Here is a 21,182-nt window from a genome sequence, read left to right on the forward strand (position 1 = left end):
ATAATTTTGCATAGAAGCTGCCTGAAAAAGGCTGGGAATATTTCCCAACCACTATTTCCTTTTTATGAGGTCAGCCAAAATCTGAGGAGAATATTACAAGAAAGGAAACTTGCAGACCAATCACTGTCATTAACTTAGATGCAAAAATCTTAGGTATAATATTAGCAAATTGAAACCAGTGATTATTTTTAAGAAAATCATGACCAAGAGATTTGTTTCAAGAATGTGACCCTGGTTTAAGACTTGAAAATCCAGTGATTTGCTATATTAACATAAGGAGTGGTAGCAGAATAATCATCTCAGTAGATACAATGGAATAAAACCTTATATTTGTAATTTTTAAAATAAAAAATATTAGAAAATAAGGAATGTCTGTAATCTGACAAAGAATACCCACAAGAAATCTACAAAAAGTATCATATTTAATTTCGAATTATAAAAACCTTTCGTCTTTCATGTTGAACAAGACAAGAAACTGTCTATCACCACTTCTATTTGATACTATTTTAGAAACCCTAAATAACAAAACAATAAAAATAAATAAAATGCACAAAGATTAAAGTGGGAGATTTAAAACTATCATTATTTACAGATTATATTATTATATATTAGAACACTCAAAAACTCAAAAACTACAATCTATTAACATTAATGCATGAATGTAGGTAGGTCAGTGGATTACCGATGACTAAAAACAGGTAAATTATATTCATCATACCAAGAAAAAATAGAATTATAAAAGGTATAATGTATAATAGCATAAAAATACCAAACATCTAGAGCTAAATCTATAGAAAGACATGCTAGACCTATGAAATGAAAACTATGACAAATTATTGGTGGAAATTAAAGATCTAAATTAATAAAGACATAATTTTATGAACTGGAAGACTGAATATTGTTAAGATGTCAGTTCTCCTCCAATCAAAGTATAGATTCAAGGTAGTCTCAATCAAAACCTCAGTGGGTTCTGGCAAGCTGATGATTTTGACATACAGAAGGAAATTAAAAGAACCAAGAATAGCAAAAGCAATTTTGAAGCAAGAACAAAGGTGAAGGAGTTATGTCATTAGATACAAAGAGTTACTATAAACCTATAGTAAATTGAGAAAAATAGATAATTCAACCAATAAAATAGAAGAATGTCAAGAATGACTCACATATATGCAACGGAAGCGAAGAGAATCCAGGACTATCTCCACATAAACACAGTGGAGGGGTGAAGAATAGCTTTTAAAGAAAGATGCTAGGTCATAATCATTTGACAAGCAATGCTTCTGATGCCTGTACAAGGGTGGAGTGACAAAACGTGAATTTTATGAGGCTTTAGATACATAGCCAGTTTCACAATTATTATATTTGTTGACTTATGAAGTTGCTTAGGACCAGAGGGTATAAAGCTACACCAAACACATCTGAAAAGCAAAATGCATCTTCCTGCTGTCTCATGATACTTAAGAGATAAGGATCTATCAGGGCACAGGCCCTGAAAACACAAGAACCAAAACGTTGATTGTTGAGACTATAAAGGTTTTTAACCTGGAGATACCTGAAAATCTGGGACTAGCTAGGATAAAAAATTGGGTCTTGGCAACAGATGCAAAGGTTATTTCTAAGAATGGAGAAACAGGTAAGATTTTTTGGTGTGAGAATCACACCAGGCTATAGAGGTAAAATTGAAAACAGGAAAGGCCTCAAATATATGAAAGTTCCTTGTCAAGATATTTTCTAAATTCTCAAGCTGTGCCAGGTTGGGGGTAAAATAAGCTAATCCAAAGTCTCTGAAAAGCAAACAAAACATGTCTTGCAATTATATGTTACTTAAAATGTATCACAAAGAATGACTTTAATATCATTTGAGAGTTGAAAGCCATGAAAAGAACCAATCAGATGACATTTGACTACTTGCAAGCACCATTTACCCTGAGGACACTTGACTTCTGAGATTAGTAGAAGCTGGTCTCTGTCATAGAGCTGACACTGCTCAACATAACTGGTAATTATGCAGAGATACAGTGACAAAACCAGAAAGTAGGGGACTGAAATACATGACCAATTTCTGAAACTTCCTAGTGTGAAAATGTAATAAACTAAGCCTAAAACCTTTGGGCAGAACAGAAATTGCCTCAGTCTCTCAGTACTGAAAAGATAAGGACCTAAAAGGTTAATAATTTGGAAAAACTGGAGGCTAACGCCCTAAAAAGACTTAACTGTGATTTATCAGGACTTTGATTAAGGGCAAATTGAGAATCACCAAATCATCAATATAGACTGACCCTGGTTCAGTCCCTTTTGGATCAAGGTTATTAGCCTTTGATGCTACCTGCCTAGAAGAGGTATAGGCATATAATATCTAGAATTTAACTCTAAAATAGTAAGTGGTACACGAAGAGTCAGGACAATATTATTGGTAAGCGAGAGTAAAAAAGACAAAGCAGATCACAAACAGAATCCAGATATTAGAGTTAGAAGATCTTTAAAGTAATTAGGATTAATTTGGTCAAGAAAATAGGTGAAAAGTTGGGCAAAACAGAGAAAGTTTAAGACTTGCAGAAATTGGTATCTATAAAAATGAATCAAGGAGACATTTTAGATCTAAAAAATATAATTATTAAAATCAATTACCTAATATAATAAATGAATTTAACAGCAGATCAGAATCAGTAGAAGACAAGATTAGTGAACTATAAGGTTCATAGTAAATATCCACAATAAAATAGCAAATAGAATGATAAAAATTGGAAAGGGCGCAAGAAACTTGCAGGACACAATCAAACGATCTAACAGAGGTAATTGAACACCCAAAGAGTAAGAAATAATAGTTAATAAGACATTTGAAGAGATAATGAGCTAGAATGTCCCAAGCAATACAAGTCATGAATTTACAGATTCAAGATGCTCTGAATTGCTCCTCATCCTTTTAGCTATGATTGAGTGAAGAAAGTCTGAGTATGCCAAGCAGGTTAATACATAAAACTACATCTCAGAAGAGAAAAGAAAAGAAGCCAGAGATAAACGACATTACCTTCAAAAGAACAAGAATAAGACTAACAACACGCTTCTCAAAAAAATGATGGAAGATATCAGATAATAGAATAGTGCCTTTAAAGTGTCGGAAGAAAAACAGCTGCCAAAGTAGACATCTATACCCAGGGAGAAAAAATTACTCACAAATTTAGTGGATACTAAAGACAATTAAAGATGACAAAAATTGTCCACAGTAGGCCTGCACTGAAAGAAAACAAAAAAACAAAAAAACAAAAAAAACAAAAACACTACAGAGAATTTTCCATGCAGATGAGAAATTATCTAAAATGGAAACAGAATCCAAAACCAAAGATCACCAGAAAAGATAAGTAAGTAAATATAAAATAATATTACTATACAATAGTAGCAATATATTGTGGAGTCAAAAATAGATGTAGAATTAAAATGCATAATATCAATAACTTTAAAGAGGAAGGAATATAAATGGAATGCAAATGCTCTAATCTAGAATTATCAAAAAATTGGTAAAAAAATTGTATTACACTATAATAAAGAATACATGTTTTGTACAGGGTAACTATTTAAAAAATAAGCACTCTATAAATTAAAAATAAAAAAAGAAGAAAACTATCTTATTGTCAAATAAAGTATGAAGGAGATAAAAAAAGAAATATAAACAGATTTATCAGATAGTATACAAATCCAACAATATCAAGTAATTAAATGATTACAGTAAGTAAATCAAACGAAAAGTTAAATGATATAAAACCTTCTTATATAAGAAACATACCTTAAATATAAGGATACAAGAAGGGTGAAAGTAAAAGGATGAAAATGAAATACCAAGCAACATTACTCCAAAGAAAGTTGGTGTGACTATAAAATTGTCAGATAAACCACATTTGCAGACAAGAAGCTTTCCCAGAAACAAAGACATTTAGAATAATAAATAGGTCAACAGACAAGAACAAAACACTTTCTAAACCTATATGTATCCAACAACACACTTTCAGAACGTGCAAAGCATAACCACGACACATTATCAATTCACACCCTGTGGAACAGTAGTATTGGGAAAACAAAACAAAACAAAACAAAATATAAATACAGTGTGCTAGCAAGGATGGGGAGAAACTAGAATTCTTAAACAATGATACTGGAACACTTTGAAATCTTTTTGGCATTATCTTCTGCAGATGAAGAGACACCTCCCTTATGCCTCAACTATTCCACTTTTAGGTATGTTTCCAGCCAGAATACACACAGTAGTCCCCCTAATCATCAGTTCCACTTCCCATGGTTTCAATAATCTGTGGTCAACAGTAGCCTAAAAAATATTAAATGGAAAATTCCAGAAATAAATAATTCATAAATTTTAAACTGCACATCATTCTGAGTAGCATGATAAAATCTTACGCTGTCCTGCTCCGTCTGCCCAGGACATGAATCATCCTTTTGTCCAGCATATCCACGCTGTATACACTACTTGCCTATTTGTCACCAAGCAGCCATCTCAGCTATCAGATTGACTGTGGTAGTAGTATAATGCTTGCATTCAAGTTACCCTTAGTTTACTTAGCAATGGCCCCAAAGCACAATAGTGATGCTGGCCATTTGGATATGCCAAAGCAAAGCAGTAAAGTGCTTCCTTTAAGTGAAAAGGTGAAAGTTCTTGACTTGGAAAGAAAAAAAATGTTTTCTGAGAGTGCTATAATCTATGGTCAGAACTAATCTATTCCTGGGATTGTAAAGAAGAAAAAAAAGTTCATACTAGTTTTGCTGTCACACTTCAAACTATAAAAAGTTATGGCATGGTGCATGGTAAGCACTTAGTTAAGTTGAGAAAGGCATTAAATTTGCAGGCAGAAGCCATGGATGGGAACATGTTCTAACTGACAGAATGCAAGTTCAGTACATCTGTGGTTTCAGGCATCCACTAAGGGGTCTTGGAACATATCCCCTAAAGATAAGGAGGACTACTGTATACATGTTCACCAAAGAAGATACACAATATATTGTCTATGGTAGCACTATTAGTATTAGCCCAAAATTAAAAGTAGAATTGATTATGGTATTATTTTGGAAGAATACAAATGCAAAAGCAGGGGTTGGCAAACTTTTCTTGTGAAGGGCCAGGTAGGAAATATGTTCAGATTTATATACTATGGGATCTGTCACAATTCCCACCTCTGCTGTTGTAGTTTGAGATCAGTCATGGGTAACATGTATACAAATGAGTATATCCATACTGCAATAAAATTTTGTTTTTAAAAAAATAGCTAGAATTTCCCTGTGTGGCATAGTTTGTTGACTGCAGCTATACGGCAATGAAAATGAAGCACATGCATGTCACAAACATTAATCAAAAGAAATCAGATACGAAAGACTAAATATCACTTTGGGAGGCTGAGGCAGGTGGATCACAAGGTCAGGAGATCGAGACTATCCTGGCTAACATGGTGAAACCCCATCTCTACTAAAAATACAAAATAATTAGTCGGGTGTGGTGGCTGGTGCCTGTAGTCCCAGCTACTCGGGAGGCTAAGGCATGAGAATGGCGTGAACCCGGGAGGCAGAGCTTGCAGTGAGCCAAGATTGCACCACTGTACTCCAGTCTGGGTGACAGAGCGAGACTCCATCTCAAAAAAAAAAAAAAAAAGAATAAATATGACTCAATTTATAAAACATTCAAAAACAAACAAAACTAATTTATATTTTGTGACATATTAGAAGAGCAGAGAGTGTAGTGACTGAAAAGAGGCACCAGAGACATTTCTAGGGTGCTGGTAATGTCATGTCTATGACCTGGATGCTGTTCACCACATGGGTACACTTTGTGAAAACTCATTATGCAATATAATTTAGAATAAAAGCAGACTATTCTGAAATAAAAAATTTTAAAGGACCTAGAATAGTAGTACCAAATAATACATGGAAAGCATCTGTGACAAAATGAGGTGACAAGATATCTTCATGAACCCCAACATATGAGGAGGAACAAACCACCAGTAGTAATACAGTTGGTATCTGCATCTGTGGAGGAGAGCTCAGAGGAAAACAGGAGGCATCTAATAAACCTGATAACTTCAAAATAACAAAAACATGCTCACTCAAAAATATCAGTGGGTTAATTTAAGAACATCAACAGAAATTGGGAGAGGTTTTTGATTTTTGTGTGATGAAATGTACAAGATGAGTCTGGGACTCATCTATGTGGCCTACTAGGGCCACATAAAAAGATTTGCAAGACATAAAGACATGAAGAGTTTCCCACTGGCCAAAGTTGAGCTTATTTGGGTACCAATAGTAACTGAAATACAACAAAACACATCAATATGTTCAAATCCATGAGTTCACAATGATCTAAAAAAAAGGAAAACTAACTGGTCACCTTTGGAGAATGTTAAAGAACAAAATATTATGAACACTAGAAAAAGAAGGGATGAACAATGACATTAAGTAACAAAACAGATGAAGTGGGATGAGGAGTAGAAGGACAGATAAGAAAATTCAATACTTTTGTAACGCCTATGTAATGCATCTTTGCATTGGATTTGTGAGAGAGAGAGAGGGAAGGAAAGTAGAGATGGAGAGAATATGAATCAGATATTAAGTGCCTGCCAATGAAAGACACAATAAGACTTCTGAAATAAAAACTGAACTTGATTAAGCCTCTAGATCCCAATTTAAAGGTACCAATTTAGAGAAAATACTGTAGATAACAATGGAACATGCTTATACCACAGAAGTCATATCATCAAAATCTTACGGAAAAATTATACGAGAATACAAATACAAAAGCAGGGGTTGGCAAACATTGTTAAGTCAGAAGAGGAATAAATAAAATTAACATGTTCGTTTATGTTAAACTTTAATATGAATACTTGTTTTAATCTTTGAAGTTACCATCAAAGGAATAGGAAAGAAAATCCCTAGTTAATAACAATAGAAAAATTAAATAACAATATAACTCAACCCAAAAGAGGATAAAAGGAAATAAAGAATATAGAACAGGTAGTGCAAATAGAAAACAATAGGTTTATACCCAAATATATCAGTAGGAACATAAGAAAGGAACAGACTGACTACTACAATTAAAACACCATGATTTCCACACTGTATAAAAAAAGTCAATATATGCTATGAAAAATCCCTGTTAAATAAACAAAAACGTTAAAAGTGTAAGTATGAAAGAAGATATTCCTTGCAAAACACTAACCACATAAAGCTATTTTAGTGCTCACTTTGGCAGTACATATACTAACATTGGAAGGATACACAGAAGATTAGCATGGCCCCTGCACAAGGATGACACACAAATTTATGAAGCATTCCATATTTTTCAGACAAGCAAGTGCTGAGGGAATTCATTACCACCAGACCTGCCTTACAAGAGCTCCTGGAGGAAGCCCTAAATATGGAAAGGAAAGACAATTACCAGCTATTACAAAAACACACTGAATGAAGTTCACAGACCAGTGACTCTATAAAGGAACCACATAGTCTGCAAAATAAGCAGCTAACATCATGACGTCAGGATCAAATACACACATATAAACACTAAACTTAAATCTAAATGGGCTAAGTGCCCCAATTAAAAGACAGATTGGCAAGCTGGATAAAGAACCAAGACTTGTTGGTATGCTGTTTTCAAGAGACCCAAGAGACATGCAGTGACACAAATAGGCTTAAAATAAAGGGATGGAGAAAAATCTACAAGGCAAATGAAAAACAGAAATCGAGAATTGCAATTCTAGTTTCTAACAAAACAGACTTTAAACCAACAAAGATAAAGAAAGACAAAGAAGGGCATTACATAATGGTAAAGGGGCCAATCCAACAAGAAGATCTAACTATCCTAAATACATATGCACCCAACACAGGAGCACCCAGATTTATAAAGCAAGTTCTTAGAGGCCTTCAAAGAGACTTAGACTCCCACAAAATAATAGTAAGAGACTTTGGTACCCCACTGACAATATTAGACAGATCGAGACAGAAAATCAACAAAGATATTCAGGACCTGAACTCAGTTCTGGATCAAATGCACCTGATGATATCTGCAGAACTCTACTCCCCAAAACAACAGAATATACATTCTTCTCATCACCACCTAGCACATATTCTAAAATTGGTCACATAATCAGAAGTAAAACACTCATCGGCAAATGCAAAAGAACTGAAATCATAACAATCTCTCAGACCACAGCACAACCCATTCGAAAAGATACAATTACATAGAAATTGAACAAACTGCTCCTGAATGACTTTTGGGTAAATGATGAAATTAAAGCAGAAACCAAGAAGTTCTCTGAAACTAATGAGAACAAAGATACAACATATCAGAATCACTGGGACACAGCTAAGGCAGTGTTAATAGGTAAATTTATACAACTAGATGCCCACATCAAAAAGTTAGAAAGATCTCAAATTTTAAAACAACATAACATCACAACTAAAAGAAGCAGAGAACCGAGAGCAAGCAATCCCCAAAGCAGGCAGAAGACAAGAAATAACCAAAATCAGAGCTGAACTGAAGGTGACTGACATGAAAAACCATTTAAAAGATCAACAAATCCAGGAGCTGTTTTTTTGAAAAATTAACAAAATTAATAGACTGCTAGCTAGACTAATAAAGAAGAAAAGAGACATCAAATAAACACAATGCTAGAAACAAGGGGATACCACCACTGACCCCACAGAAATAAAAACAACCATCAGACAATATTATGAACACCTCTATGCAATAAACTTGAAAATAAAGAAGAAATAGATAAATTCTTAGATACAAACATCCTTCCAAGACTGAACAGGAAGAAATTGAATCCCTGAACAGACCAATGACATGTTCTGAAACTGAAGAAGTAATAAATAGCCTACTAACAACAAAAAAAAACCTCAGGCCAGATGGATTCACAGCTGAATTCTACCAGATGTACAAAGAACAGATGGTACTATTCTTACTGAAACTATTCCACAAATGTGAGGATGAGGAACTACTGTCTAACTCATTTTATGAGACCACAGCCTCATCCTGATGTCAAAACCTGGAAGACATAAAACTTCAGGCCAATGCTTCATGAACATCAAGGCAAAAATCCTCAAGAAAATACTGGAAAACTGAATCCAGCAGCTCATCAAAAAGCTTAGCCGCCACATTCAAGCAGACTTTATCCTGAAGATGCAAGGTTTGTTCAACACTACACAAATCAAAAAATGTGATTCATCACATAAACAGAACTAAAGACAAAAACCACATGATTATCTCAATAGATGCAGAAAAGGCTTTTGATAAAATTCAACATTTCTTCCTGTTAAAACTCTCAATAAATTAAGCATTGGAGGAACATAACTCAAAATAATAAAAGCCATATACAACAAACTGACAGTCAACATCCTACTGAATGGGGAAAAGCTAGAAGCATTCCCCTTGAAAACAGCACAAGACCAGATGCCCTCTCTCATCACTCTTATTCAACATAGTATTGGAAATCCTGGACAGAGCAATCAGACAAGAGAAAGACAGGAAAATAGAAGAGAGGAAGTCAAATCATACCTGTTTGCAGATTACATGATCTTATATTGAGAAAACCCCATAATCTCGGCCCAAAGCTTCTTAAGCTGAAAAATAACTTGAGCAAAATCTCAGGGGATACAAAATCCATGTTCAAAAACCACTAGCATTCCTATACACCAACAATAGTCAAGCTGAGGGCCATGTCAGGAATATAATACCCTTCACAACTGCCACAAAAAGAATGAAATATCTAGGAATACAGCTAACCAGGGAGGTGAAAGATCTCTATTAGGAGAACTACAAAACACTGCTCAGAGAAATCAGAAAAGACACAAACAAATGGAAAAACATCCCATGCTCATGATAGGAAAAATCAATATATCCTTAAAATGGCCATACTGTCCAAAGCAATTTATAGATTCAGTGCTATTCCTATTAAACTACTATTGAGATTCTTCACAGAAATAGAAAAAATTTTAAAATTCATATTAAACCAAAAAGGAGCCTGAAGAGCCAAGGCAAACCTAAGCAAAAAGAACAAAGTCAGAGGCAACATGCTACCCAACTTCAAACTATGCTACAGGGCTACGCTAACCAAAATAGCATGGTAGTAGTACAAAAACAGACACATAGACCAATGGAACAGAACAGAGAACCCAGAAATAAGGCCACACACCTACAACTAACCAATTTTCGACACACCTGAGAAAAACAAGCAATGGGGAAGGGATTCACTATTCAATAAATGGTGCTGCAATGACTGGCAAGCCAAATGCAGAAGGCTGAAAGTGGAGGAAAACACCATATACAAAAAGCAACTCAAGAAGAAGAAGAATTAAAGACTTAAATACAAAACCCAAAAATATAAAAACCCTGGAATATAACCTAGGCAATACCATTCACTACATAGGCACGGGCAAAGATTTTCATGATGAAGACACCAAATGCAATTGCAACAAAAGCAAAAATTGACAAATTGCTCACTTATAAAAATTTCTATTTTACAATCACAGACATGTTATTTTTAAAAAATACCTAATATTTATTAAACACTCCTCATATGACAGTATCATTCTAAGCATGTTACATATACTAAAACCATAACACTCTAAAGAAACCTATGAGGAAACTGTAGTAAGAAACTTGTACAAAAATTGATTCCACAGCCTAAATGCCTATCAATGATAGGCTGGATAAATAAAAAAAGTGGTACATATACACCATGGAATAATACTATGCAGCCATAAAAAGGAAGGAGATCATGTCCTTTGCAGGGACGTGGGTGGAGCTGGAGGCCATTATCCTTGGCTAATGTAGGAACATAAAAATAAAATACCACATGTTCTCACTTATTAAGTGGGAGCTAAATGATGAGAACACATGGGCACCTGGAGGGGAACAACACACACTGGGGACTGTTGGAGGGAGGGAGGTGGGAAGAGGGAGAGGATCAGGAAGAATAACTAATGGGTACTAGGCTTAATACCTGGGTGATGGAATGATCTGTGCAGCAGATCACCATGGCACACGTTTACCTATGTAACAAACCATTCTGCAAATGTACCCCTGAATTTAAAGGTGGCAATAAAATATATATATATATACACCCATATATAATTGATTCCAGAGCATTTATAAAATAGCATTTACTACAGTACCTAGTATATAGTCACAATTCAATAAATTTTAGCTAAATTTATTAATCAACTTCAAAATATTAAAACCTAAACCATAACAAACTCTGGCAAATCACATACCCTTCCCGAGGTATTCTTCCATTATATTGTTTTGGCAAATCTCATCTCAAATTCTTACGCTTCCCCCAAGCTGAGCACTTAATGTTATCAAATTAATTTTCTTAAAACAGTAATGAAACATTTTAACATCTCAGAGGCTCTCCATGTTTTAAAGGAAAGCCTCTGCTATATGTGGTTTGTTTGGCACACAAAGTGTTTTATATTTTTAATTTGAATTAGTTGACAACAAATTATCTAAAAATCAGTAAAACCTACCAACACTGTGCCTCAAAGTCTACATAGAAAACAATTAGAGCTGAGCGGTGGCCCTGCCCTCCAGAGAAGTTATATTGTACCATACCATTTAAATAAGGAACTTGAGGGATCCCAGAACCAATCCCCCGTGGATACCAAGAGACAACTGTATACATTCTCTATTAGCCACAGTATTCAATATCTACCTAAACCTTGAATGCATCTGAAGTCAGGACTTCTCGATTTCAGGATAAAGTCTAAACTTCTCACCCTGGTTCTCCATGACTGGCTCAATGAAAACACTGTGTGGATGTTCTTCGCAATGTACACAATGAGTTTTATTTAAAGAAACATGCATTTCTAGACAGGAAGGCTGATAGGATTAAGTCACACACACTCAATTCTGCTTAAGGTAACAGAGCCTGGGGTTTAAAAGTGATCTGGTTTTACATGATTTACACTTTCTTGAATAAATGTATAAACCAATATGTTGAGTGTTTGCTCCTTTGTCTTTGGGTTTTATTTTCAACAGAATCTTTCTTCCCCAATCACTGACTTCCATTAGTTTAAGATAGGTTCTCTTCATTTTCTAATAGTTATCAAACTTCTGACATATTATGTTTAACTTTCCTCTCTGCAAGTAAAATATTTAATGATTCATAAAATACTTTTTCAATGTTCTTGAAGTGGTTGATATTTAAATAAATTCTTTGTGAAGTAAAAAAAGAAAAAAAATCACCTGTTTATACTTACATGGTATATCTTTATCTGTATTTGTCAAGTGGGGCCAACATGGACTTTGTTCTAACCTGTCGCCAGGACATGTATTTCAGTATATAGCTCACAATCTCTGGTATATTAGGTTTATTTATTTCTATCTATTTCTGAACATCTATGTTTCCACTGATCTCATGTTTATATATGCTTACATGTTTATATTTGGCATGTTATTGGTCTTATGTGTATCAAGTTGCATTTCGTGTGTTTATCTCTGTAAAGCTCTGTTAAGATCAAAGAGTACTGACGTGGATTCGAATCCTAGATACAATCATCTAAAGTAGCTGTGTGACTTTATACAGGTCATTTAACTTTTCTGAGCCTCAGTTTCCTTATCTTTAAAATAGTATTTACTTCTTAATAGTGCTTACTTTATAACATAAAGGGATAAAATGGAGTAATACATGCACAGTGAGTTGCTGATAGCAACATTTAATGAACAACTATTCCTATGTAATCAACTGCAGTTTTTCTCTGGAAAAACAATGACAATTCCTGCTTATGCTTCTTATTATTAATTATATACTGTGCCACATTTTTACTGTCGTATATTCATTTACTTGTTTGTTAAATAATCATTGGGTTATGTTAATTCCTTATACTGGACCCACCTTGGGGGTTGAGAGTAGAAGGGAGGGGGCAGAAAAAATAACTACTGGGTACTAGGTTTAATACCTAGGTCACAAAATAATCTATATAACAAACCCCCTTGATAGGAGTTTACCTATATAACAAACCTGCATATGGATCCCCAAACCTCCCCCCCACAAAAAAAAAGCTCGAAAAAAAAAAGAAATCCTTATGAGCAGAAAATCTGATTTCATGAAAATATCCTGAGTGCTTTGCACAGTGCCAGGTACATAGCATGCAGATACTGGGTGAAAATTCTCAATAAATGCTATACGAATGAATATAGTCAGAAAGACATGACTAATTTTAAGGGTTTGTGCTCAGGTTGCTTTTAACATAAAACATTTTAAAATATTGACATTAGTGTCCAGTGCAAGTCAACATGAACAAGTTTACTATCTTCCATTCAGGAAAGTCAAGCCAGGGGAAACATAAAACTTAAATTAAAGAAGTGGTGTTTCTGAATAGGAAGTAGTTTGCTTACATATGTAAATTTTTTTCTTGTATTAAAAGCATTAGAAAGCTGCTTAAACAACATTATTAGTGGTGCCAAGATCCCTGAGAGGAGATAACCTCAGAGAGGTGAGCTAATGGTTGGCATTGGAGTGGTTTTTTTTTTTTTTTTTTTTTTTTCCTGAAGGCATTTCTGGATTCTGAGTACAGAACAAAATGTCAAGAATCCATGCTTCTTTTAACCACAGCTCCACTGCTGCAGGACAGAGAATCCAGCAGGTTTTTGGCAGTCTCACTATGCTAAAAGGACAAAATTAATGACTCTAGAGACCAAAATTCATTGAGACACAATGGGTGCAAAACTGAGCTGAATGTTCCCTCAAGACACTTGCAGAATGTCTGAAACTATGCAGTGAGGGGACAAAAAGCTAAGCAGAAAGTCTCTGAAAGGCAGAAGGGAGTTTTATCTGTTTTGCTGGAGAAGGTAAGAATTATACACAGTAAGTTTGAGAGGGAAGGGACCTAGGATCACACCAACTCAGTTAAAGCTACAAAGGACTGAAATTAAGAATTCAATAACTTTGTAACTGTTTTACTTTGGAATATTTACCTTGCAGAAAAGTTACAAAGACAATATAGAGAGTACCTATACACAGAAACTTCACCCTTCACTGAGGTTTTCTTAATGTTAACACATAACCATGGTGCATCTGACAAAACTAAGAGATTAACATTGGTACAGTACCACTCTATGAAGTGACAACTTAATTTGGATTTCACCAGTCTTTCCAATAATGTACTTGTTCTGTTCCAGGATCCAATAGAGAATATCCTGTTACATTTAGTCATCATTTCTCCTTAGTTTCCTCCAATCTAATCTGTGACAAGTTTCATAGTCCTTCCTTGTTACTCATGACTGACAATGTAGAAGAGTACTGATCAGGTATTTTGAAGAAAGTCCTTCAATTTGATTTTGTCTGAAGTTTTCTCATATTTAGACTGCAGTTATGGCTTTGGCAAGAACAATATCACAGAGAAACACCCTTCACATCACATGATATCAAAGGATACATGATATCAACCTGAGTAATCACTGATGATGTTAACTTTATCACTTCTTTAAGGTGGTGTCTGCCATATTTTAAAACCGTCTTTGCAAAATTTTAACAGTGTGAGAAAACTAATATTATTCACTCCATTTTGCTTCTAACCTCACAAGCTAACTGCCTTTGTTTATCCCTACATATAGGCCAAGCTCATCATGGGAGGAATTTAGTTGAAAATTTAAATTTAAAGTAAGGATGATAATAGTCTCTTCCTGAAACTAACCCACATCCTTGTTAGGGGACCAAAATCGCCCTTTGTAAAGAAAAGGCCAAAAAGTTATAATTATAGTAGGGGTCTGAACTTTGCTAAAAAATAAGAATAGTTAAACAATAACCCATAATTGCTTGCTTAGCTTGCTTTTCTGTAGTGCTTACTGTCCCAGAGTCATGTAACTGGAGGTTTTAAGATTTATAACTTTTCCAACTGCTCCTGTAGATAACATCACTATTGTGAAACCTAAAGAACTTTGAAGTATTTTTCAGATTTAGCATTTTGGCAGACCAAGAGATGCCACCTGGACTTGTGATCCACACCAAGGAACTGACTCAATTAGTCCTGCAACCCCTCCCTGGAACTAACTCAGCTGCAGGAAGGTAGTCTCAACACTCCTGTGACTTCATCCCTAGCTAATCAATTGCCTCAGTTCTCCAGCCCCCTGACCACCAAAGCATCCTTAAAAACCCTAGCCTCTGAATTCTCAGAGAGGCAGATGTGGGAAATACCTCCCATCTCCTCACTTGACTGGCCCTGTTATTATTAAATACTTTCTCTACTGCAACTCCTGCTTTTCTCAGTGTACTAGCTTTTCTGGGCAGTGGGCAAGAACAACCTACTGGGTGATTACAATTTCTCCACCCAAGTTACTGTTTGTCCTTTCCATGCACTACTCATTAGAAGCAAGTCACTAAGTCCAGTGTCACTCCAGTACTCACTCAAGGGGATAGAAAGCAAGCTCTACTTCCTGTAGGGGGTACAATATTCATAATCATTTATTTAGAATTCTGTAATGGAGATTTGTCCATTCTCACTATTATTCATTGTTTCATTTACATCAGTATGGACTCTTGGATATTTATTTTATTCTTTGAATTATAATCCAATTCTATGGTTTTGTATAGTATTATTCCAATACTGATGACCAGAGGCTCATTTAGATTGGCTTCTGTGTCCTGTTGGCATGCCCCCTCTCTCTCCATCACTTTTTTCGAGCAATTCTTCACTTTCTGCACTACAAGATGCTCCATGTTAATCTTGTATTTTCCCTACCCCAGCCCCAGAATTAGCCATTGTTACAAGAGCACTAGCAACTTTCATTGGAAAAAGGTTTTTTAGAAACCAAGATCTGGGATCTGGGTGTGCTCATTGCTATTGTCACTGCTTCTGCCCTTTTGAAGGGCAGAGCTAGGAAATATGTATGTATTCTAACTCAGGTATATATTCATATCTTTTTTTAACTTCTGAATCAATCTATTTGTATATATTTTAAAATAAACATGAATGAAAACATCTCAAACTCTAACCCAACATCACAGAGTTCATTCTAGCCTTCATCCTCCTGGCTTCTTTGTACATTCTTTATCTGACAATGAGAAATCTACTGTCTTTATCTACAGTTTATTTACTTATTGGTTCAACTCTAATACATGTGTAAAATATTTTCAGTATTGCTAATCCATATCCCTGTATGAAACACATTTATTTACTAGAGCAGGGGTTATCAAACTACTGGCACTTTGACTATTTTAGTATGATATAAGAGCTAAGAATTGTATTTACATTTATAAATGACTATAAAAATAGAATATTTTATGAAAATTCAGGTGAAAATTACATGAAATTTACATTTTAGTGCACAATGATAAAGTTCTTTTGGTACACAGAAATGCTCATTTGTTTACGTATTGCACATGATTGCTTTCTTGCTACAACCACACAGCTGAGTAGTTGTCACAGGGATGCTATGACCTAAAAAGTAAAAAGTATTTAACATCTTACAGTCTACAGAAAAAGTTTGCTGACCACTGAACTAGAATATAGTGACTATGTAGTTCTTTTTGTCTTAGCCTTACCGTATGCATTTAAAACATCATATTCCAAAGTTATTTAGGTCAGTTAATTTAAACATGTCTTACATTTTAATATTGTTATATTCATCAATTATGATAGTCATTACATCCTTGGATGACACAACATCATGCTTTTTTCTAATTTTCATATAGTAAAGTTAACTCTGATGTACATACCTATGAGTTTTGACAAATGCATAAAGTTACGTATTGTTCACTCCGATATCAATCAGAACAGTTCCTGAAACCTAAAAATTTCCCTGTCAGGCTGGTCTCTTTTGTAGTCAACATATTCTGTCCCTCTCCTTACAAATTTTGTTACTTCAATAATGTCATACAAATAAAATCATACATGTAGCTTTGGGGATCTGGCTTCCTTCACTTAACAAGCTGTATTTAAGATTCATCATGTTGTGTGAATTAATAGATCATTCTTTTTTATTGTTGAGTAGTACCCCATTGAAGACAAACATGCCATAGTTTGTTCACCATTCACCAATAAAGGGCATCTCTGTTGCCTCCAGTTTTTGGCAACCATAAAGTTTCTATAAATATTTGTGTACAAATTTTTGTGTGAACATAAATTTTCAATGCATTTGGATGAAGACCTAAGAGTAGGATTGCCAGGTCATATGGTAAGTATATGTTTAATTTTATTTAAAACTGTCTTATATAGTGGCTATACCATTGGTATTCCCACCAGCATTAAATGGGAGTTCCTGTTGTTCCACATCCTTGTCAGCATAATTTTGTTGTTGTTGTTTTTGGGTGTATGGTGGTAACTCATTATGGTTTTAATCTGCATTTCCATTATGACTTGAGCATGTGTTAATGTGTTCTTTTGGTGAAATGCCTGTTCAGATCTTTTGCCCATTATTTAATTTGGTTATTTATTTTCTTTTTGTTAAGTTTGGATAGTTGTTTTGTGCTTTTTTTTTTTCCTAACTCTAGATGCAAGTCCTAACTCATATATGTGATTTTAAAATATTGTCATCCAACTGTGGCCTGTCTTCTTTTTTCTCTTAATAGTGACTTTCACAGAGCAAATTAAATCCAATTTATCAATTTTTTTAACTTTATGGATGTTGTGCTTGCTATCATATAAAAACTCATTGCCGAAATTAAACTACACAGATTTTCTACTACGTTTTCCTCTAGAAGTTTTACAGTTTTACATTGAAGATCTATGATCTATTTTGAATTACATGCCAAAGGGCTTTAAAAAAAAATCCAGAACCATTTATTTAAAAGATAACAAAAACAAAGTCAACATTTAATTGGCTTTACACTTTTGTCAAAATCAGTTGACAGTATTTATTGTCGGTCTATTTCTGGAATCTTTATTCTATTCCTTTGATATATGTGTCCATAATTTACTCAACATAACACAATCTTCATTACTGTGCTTTATTGTAAAAATCTTAAAATTAGGCAGAGAGTCCTCCAGCTTCGTTCATTTTCAGATCGTTTTGATTTTTCAAGTTTCTTTGCCTTTCATACACATTGTTGAATAAGCTTGTCAATATCTACTAAAAACATGTGCTGGAATTTTGATTAAGATTGCATAAAATCTAGACATCAAATTGAGATTCAAATATTGAATCCTCCCGTCCATGAACATGATGTGTCAACTCTATTTATTTCTCTCTTCCTTGATTTCTTTCAATAGTGTTTTCTAGTTCTCAGCATACAGATCCTACACATATTATTAGAATTTTAGCTAAGCACTTAAATTACTGGTGCTATTGTAAATGGCATAGATCTTCTAAATTAAAATTTCAATTGCTCATTGCTGGTATATAGAAAAAAATTGACTTTCCTTCTTTCTGTGACCATGCTCAACTCACTATTTCTATGAGCTTTTCTATAGATCCTTTAGAGTTTTCTACATAAATAATCGTATCTTCTGCAAATATAGTTATATTTCTTCCTAACCTTTATGACTTTTATTTTACTTGCCTTATTACATTGCCTAAGATTTTCAGTATGACGCTAAAGAAAACAATGCTTTGTTTCTGAACTTTGAGAAAAAGCAATCAGTCTTTCACCAGTGCATATGTTAGCTATAGGTTTTCAACAGATGCTCAAAGGAAGTTCACTTCTACTCCCACTTTACTAAGAGTTTTTATCATGAATGGAGTTTAATTTTATTGAATGCTTTTTTGTGTCTGTTGAAACTACATATAAGAAATATGCTTTTTCTTAATCATTTACTAGGATAAATTTATACTGCATTTCTGCAATAAGTCCACTTAATTGTGATGTATTTTCATTTTTATATACAGATGGATTTAATTGGCTACTATGTTGTTGGGAATTTTTGTATACACATTCATGAGGGCCACTGGTCTGCATTTTTCTTTTCTTGTAATGTTGTTGTCTGGTTATAGCATTACAGTAAATATTGACTTCATAAAATGACGGGGAAGTTTTCCTTCTTCTATTTTCGGGATGTGCAAGACTGGTATTGTATTCTCCTTAAATTTTGTTTGGATTCACCACAGAAACCATCTGGGCCTATGGCTCTCTCCTTGAAAAAGTTCTTAACTACAAATTCAATTTCTTTAATAGATATACAACCACTAATATTATTTCATCCTCAGTTAGTTATCGTATTAGTCCATTTTCATGCTGCTGATAAAGACATACCCGAGAATGGGCAATTTACAAAAGAAAGAGGTATAATTGGACTTACAGTTCCACGTGGCGGGGGAAGCCTCACAATCATGGTTAAAGGCAATAGGGAGCAAGTCACATCTTACATGGATGGCAGCAAGCAAAGAGAGATCTTGTGCAGAGGAACTCCTCTTTTAAAAACCATCAGACCTCATGAGACTTATTCACTATCATGAGAACAGCCACAGGAAAGACTTGCCCCCATGATTCAATTACCTCCCACAGGGTCCCTCCCACAACACATGGGAATTCAAGATGAGACTTGAGTGGGCACACAGCCAAACCATATCAGTTATAGTAGTTTGTATTTTTCCAGGATTTGGCCCATTTCATCGATCAAAGTTTCAACAGCAAAACCTCATGAAAAGCTTTCATCAAAACTTCAAAATCAAAATTTCATCAAAGTTTTAACATCGATGCAAATACGGCAGAACATAGGATTAGCAAAGCACAGTTTAAAAGCAAATACCCAAACTGGAGAGAAAAAATAATGAAAAATATGAATATAGGCATAAGATACATATCAGACACATTTTAAAGATTTTTATATAAGTGTAATTTGAAGTTCCAGAAAAATAGCAAAGAGATATTGGGGAAGAAGCAATGTTTAAAGAACGAATGGCTAAGAGTTTTACAAAACAGATGAAAGACATGAGTTCTGCACACTGAATGGATATTAATTCAGTAAAACCACATTTAGATAGATCATAGGAAAACTACTAAACACAATGTCAAACAGCAAATCTTACACACAACAGAAGGGGGAAAGCCATATTATTGCAAACAAATAATAGCTGATTTTTCAACAGATACAGAAGCAGCCAGAAGACAATGGATTAGCTTCTTTAAAATGCCAAAAAAAAAAAAAAAAAAGACTTTTAACCTAGAATTCTACATCCAGCAAAACTATTGTTCATAAATACAATCAACATGTTTTGAAGAAAACTCAGAATTCTCATCCAGGAGTGTGACATAAAAAGAAGCATTAAAGAGAGTTCCTCATATTAGAAGGAAAACGATTCTAGAACCCAAATGGAAACAGTGAATTGAAAGAAAGAATGAATAATAATATGTGATTAAAATAAGTGTTACTAGATGAACAAAAATAATTGCTTGTGTTTTATACATGTAGAATTAAGATGCATGATAATAGATAAGCAAAAAAGTAGGCAGATTAAAAGCAGCTAAATGTTTTCATGTTCCAATATTATTCAAAAAATCATAAAAATGTCATGTGTGTATGTCGAAATAAGGCAAACAATAACAAAATAGTTAAAAAAGAACCACGAGTTAATACAAAGGAAAATAAATTGTTAAAAATTTTGATTAACCCAAAGAAAAGACAAAACAACCCACATAAAAATACTAGATTTTCATTCTTGAAAAAAAAAAAACTCACGTGTTACTTGCAAGATACATCCTTTACATATAATGATATAAACCAAAGAATTGAAAAATATATACCATGCATATACTAGACAAAAAAAGCTGCTATAGCTATACTAATATCAGATAAAATATACTATGAAACAAGGAATATTACTAGAGATAAAGAGGGACATTTCATAAAGTTCCATAATCCATCCAATGACATCGCTTCAAAATATATAAAACAAAATTAAGAGAACCAGAAAGTAAAATAGACAAATCTATAATCATGAGACTTGAACCTTTCTTGAAATGTGACCCCTAGCTACCACTATGTGGAAAAAAATAATTCCAAATGGTTCATATATTTAAATGTTAAAGAAAAAGGCCTTTAGAAGACATAGAAGAAAGTCTTAAAGTAGATAAAAACTATAAAAATGCTAATCAAAAAGGAAAAATGATAAATTGTATTCATTAGAATTAATAACTACTTTTAATCAAAAGATACTATTAAGAGCGAAAAGATAAGGCACAGAGTGGAAAAAAAAATTGCAAAACATGTATCTAAGGACTCATATGAAGAATCTACAAAGAAATCTTACCTAAAAA

The 21,182-nt window shown here is 34.0% G+C and overlaps 1 protein-coding gene and 1 non-coding gene across 7 annotated transcripts in view; one reads left to right on the forward strand and one right to left on the reverse strand.

Annotated features, from left to right (window-relative positions):
- SPATA6 (spermatogenesis associated 6) overlaps window positions 1-21,182 on the reverse strand; it is a 133,433-nt gene that overhangs the window by 26,360 nt on the left and 85,891 nt on the right. The window lies entirely within an intron of this gene.
- LOC115837698 lies at window positions 7,225-7,331 on the forward strand. The gene has a single exon (XR_004032758.1). It is a non-coding gene; the product is annotated as a U6 spliceosomal RNA (small nuclear RNA).

The sequence above is a fragment of the Nomascus leucogenys genome, chromosome 12, assembly GCF_006542625.1.
Source record: "Nomascus leucogenys isolate Asia chromosome 12, Asia_NLE_v1, whole genome shotgun sequence".
Taxonomy (NCBI): Eukaryota; Metazoa; Chordata; class Mammalia; order Primates; family Hylobatidae; genus Nomascus; species Nomascus leucogenys.